Source organism: Gopherus flavomarginatus, chromosome 1, assembly GCF_025201925.1.
Source record: "Gopherus flavomarginatus isolate rGopFla2 chromosome 1, rGopFla2.mat.asm, whole genome shotgun sequence".
NCBI classification, from domain to species: domain Eukaryota; kingdom Metazoa; phylum Chordata; order Testudines; family Testudinidae; genus Gopherus; species Gopherus flavomarginatus.
In genome coordinates, this window is record NC_066617.1 from 307,799,071 (window position 1) to 307,803,673 (window position 4,603).

A 4,603-nucleotide genomic window follows, 5' to 3' on the forward strand; every position below is an offset into this window, starting at 1 on the left:
TGGTCTTTTTAACCCCCTTACACTGAAAGGTCATTTTATCTTGTAGAGGGTCAACCTTCATTCATTTTCGTACTTGTTAGGTTGTCAGGTTGTCATGTGGGAAATCTACTACAGTGTTTTAGGATCACTCCCACAACTTACAGTTTTATGTGGATAATGTAGAATAAAAATATGAATAATTCCAACAACCATTTGGATGATGCATCTTATGGCTAATGGGCAGTGTGAAAAGTTATTCCAACTACATATGACAATACATGTGGCTCATCCAGTCTTATATTATGTCCTTGTTTTGTTTGAGTTTTCTTTTGGAGATAGGAATCGGTGTTTTCTTTTGGTTGATGCTATTATTATTTTGGAATTCAGTTAGGTTGTAGAGGTAACAGGAATGTCATCTTTGTCATGTTGATTTTTGCTTTCTTAGTTAAGACTGTTTAAAAATAAAAGACATTACAAAATATACCACCATTGGACAATTACATTGATTTTAAAACCAGTAATTGATCATTGTGACATGATCTTGCTCCCACTGAAATCAATAACAAGTCAATCTGCTGGTTTAATTCACCGGATCTGGCCACGATTCATTAAGCTGGTACTGGACCAGGATACTAATGTGCTTAACAAAACATAGGGCCAATTTTGTTACATTGGTTCATCTCCCATTTAAGTCTACGGGAACAGCATTGGACTATCTGAGAGCAGAATCTGGTTAATGGCATGAGACATTTTCTGAAAATTGCTTTTTTTCAGCAGTTGCTTCATGGACAATAGAGAGGTATGTTTACATCTTTGCTTCTGTACTTACTTTGCATTCATCACTGGCATAAAATCCTTCCTTTTATAATCTACGACAAGTTCACTAGTGTTTTCATTTAGAGAGCTACATCCAAAGTCAGTTAGGTCACAAGTGCAATGATAATAATACTCTGGACTTAAATGAATCTTCACCCTATTCCCAAGTGGGAATATGTTCGAGACACAAAACCATCACACACTTGAGCACAATTGGTAATCTCTACTTCAGAAGATACAGACTTTGGGTGAAATCCTGGGCCCACTGAAGTCAATTATAAAGCTCTTGTTGAGTTAAATGGGGCCAGGATTTCACTCTTGGAATCCAGTGGGGAGTCCCAGGCTGGTGAATGGCAGGGTGCGGCTCTGAATAAGGTCACATATGAAGAAACAATTTCAAGTATGTTAGATAATGTATACCCACTTGATCTACAATCCACTCTGTCATACTTAGCTACTGTAATCACACAGGCCTTAACCTGTTTGTACTGAAACCAGTGGCAAAAATTTTATTTGTTACACTGGTTCTTTATCAAAAGCCTCACAAGATAGGATGACCTAAACAAGTTACTGAAGAGGATGTTAAGGATAGAATGAAAGCCTTTATTTTGCATGTCCTTGCTTTGATCACATTAAATGGGACCCTGGATAATATTGTACCCTTTTATTCATAGTATTTTATTCCTGTTATTACAGTGTAACTAACACAGATCATTATAGCATCAACAGCCTATTGACTTCTTTGGGGATGTTTTAATAGCAATAGAATAGCAACTTCCTTATTGTAACATCTTCACAATAAAAATTGACATTATCAATAGTAAAAAATGTTCTAAAAAGAAAATAGCTTCCAATGGGAAATACCTGTTTCACAAATTAAAACACAGCCATTTTAGAACTGTTAAAAATTGAAAAGAAAATGAAAATCACTCAAATATTCAAGGGCTTATGCACTGAGAAATGGGTTTTTATTTAAATTAATCCCATTTTTCTAGATGTCCGAGCATACTTGAAACTCTCCAATTTAAACATGCTTGCTTCTACTTTATACCATTTTTTCCAACAGAAATTTGCATCCAGGTTTATTATCAAGTTCCAGCCTGATGTGATATGAAATGGCTGCAACAAGATGTTTGGCCCCTTTAAATGGAGGCTAGCATGGTAACTCTTATGGATGCATGGTACCATAAGTTGTCCTTAATTAAAGTTATGACACTTATTACTGCCGGATTCATAACTAATACCAGAACAGAGGTGTCAAGCTGTCCTGAAGTGGCTCAAGAGCATGAATACCAGCCTCAGGCAGACTGTTAAGAGCCAGGAACAAAGCCCAAATTGGCTGTGAGTTCTATATTTAGGTTTCACTCAGCAAGTATCAAGTGTAAACTCCATTGGTACTATAACAGCCTTGGCATGGAGTCACAGACAGTCCTCTTGGATACACTCTACCTTGCCCACCCAAGTGAGCATATCTTTGTGCTAGATGGTCTCTTACACCACATATCACAGCTATATTCAGGTTGCTCCCAGTCCCAAAGGATCAGTCACTTATCCCAGGTCAACTGCACCTTAGATCTCACACCAAAGATAATGCTTGTAGCCAATCCTATAATAAAACTATCTACAGATTTATTAAACAGGAAAAGAAAATGAGAGTTACAAGGTTAACGCAAGTAAACATACTCACATATATGATTTCCAATTTTAAATTTCAAAAGGTAATAGACACTTCTATAATAAACAAACTCTATATGTCCTTCGGGGCTAACTCAGGCTAAGCACTGAGGTTCTCTCTTGCTTACGCCTAGAAACCCTGCCCCATAGGATACATCTACAACAGAGCAGTTAAATGCCTGCAGCTAGCCTGGGTCAGCTGGCTCAGGCTAGCAGGGCTAGGGTTGCAGGGCTGTAAAATTGTTACATAGACTTTGGGGCTCAGGCTGCAGCTAGAGCCAAGCTCTGGAACCCTGCAAGGAGGGAAGGCACCAGAGCCCAGGTTCAGCCTGAACCTGAACATCTATATAGCAGTTTTTAGCCCCACAACCTGATCCCCGCAAGCCTGAATCAGCTGGCCTGGGCCAGCAGCAGCTGTGCTGAGGGTCTTTTATTCAAGTGTAGACATACCCTCAGAGCACAGAGAGACAATTCCTCCTTTTTTAGGAATTCACTTGCAAGACTCACCTTTGTGGGTGGAGGGGAGAGTAAACAACAAAGTATTTTGTCCTCTTTAATATTCCACTCTAGTCTGTTTGGTGTCAATGGGCCTTCCTTGTCAGGCAGGACGTAATACCTTCTGTTAGAGACCAGCACACTGGTTAATATCTTTCTCCTGTCTGGTGATTTACATAGTAATAAAGGCTTACACTGCAAATACTCAAGTATGTCTTACAATACAAGACACAGATGTTATAAGTGAGATTAATGCAGGCAGCAATTCACAAGCATTCAATAGACTAAACACTAAACACATTCTTATAACTCTAATACCTATTTTTACAATACTAACACACAAGTGAGCCAGACTGATTCCAGCTATGTGTTTGTTGTCAGGATTCAACTGAGGCATGGTGACCTTGGCCTGAGCAGACACCTGCTCCACCAGTGTCACAGGAGTAATCTCTTTAGCTGCTCCTTGATTGCTATCATTGCAAGAATTAACACAGGGATCGGCAACCTTTGGCACACAGCCTACCAGGGTAAGCCCCTTGTCAGTGGAGCTGGAACATTTTTAATAGTGGGGGTGCTGAAAGCCAGCCCCTTATCCTTGTCCACCCTCACCCCACCCCCTGAGCTGGGGCGGGGAGCAAGGTCATGTCTCCAGGAGGAGGGACCCAAACAGGGATAAAGGGGCCAAGGCTAGGGCCAGAATCTGGGATCCCTGGCATAGGGCTGGCAACTGGGACCCACATACAAGCTGGGAATGCTGCAGCACCCCCTCCTAGGTCCAGAACCCACAGGAATAGTAATAAAAAATCATCCTAACCTGCTAAATTTGCAGTGTGCACAATTCATGAAGTTTTGAAAAGAGAAGGATATCAAATATGAAAAGCAGAACAGCTGAATCAGACAAAATGACAGCTCATCAGAAAAACCATGCTGCATTACTGGGGAGGCACACAGGGCCAGTGCAAGGATATTTTGCGCCCTAGGCGAAACTTCCATCTTGTGTCCCCCCACCCCCAAAAATCACATACATTATGCACAATACACGGTCACAGAGTAACATGTTATAATTTAGAATTTATGTTTCCGCGCTTTAAGTTTAGCAAATTTAGAAACAAGTTCCTCCAAGTCAATGCTGTGAGCAATGTCATGTTCTATTGACAAGGTAGATAGCCCAACAAGTCTTTGTTGCAACATTGATGTTCACGTATATGTTTTTATCAACTTGAGCTTCGAGAAGCTTCGCTCACCACTGGCCACAGAAACTGGGAGAGTCAAGAGGATGCGAAGAGCAATAACTGTGTTAGGGACACTATCTGTCAGCTTATTTTCCCATATGAAGTTCAATACATCTTGTGGTGATGAACTCCTTTGGACTCGTCTTGCAATAGCTTGCAATTCACTGCACAAGTCAAAGGCATCAATATCTTTGGATTCACCATGTTGCAAAGCTTTCTCCAGATTCAAGCAATGTTCCATAATTTGCTTTGGTGTTTTATTTTGCAAACTGTAAACATCATATATGAAGCCAAATACTGAACTAATTTGCTGCATCAATGTGAATCTTTCTTCAACCGAATGTATTGCTGTGTCAATGACTGCAAAGTAAAAGTTCACTTTGAATTTTTCTTTCGGATCATAAATA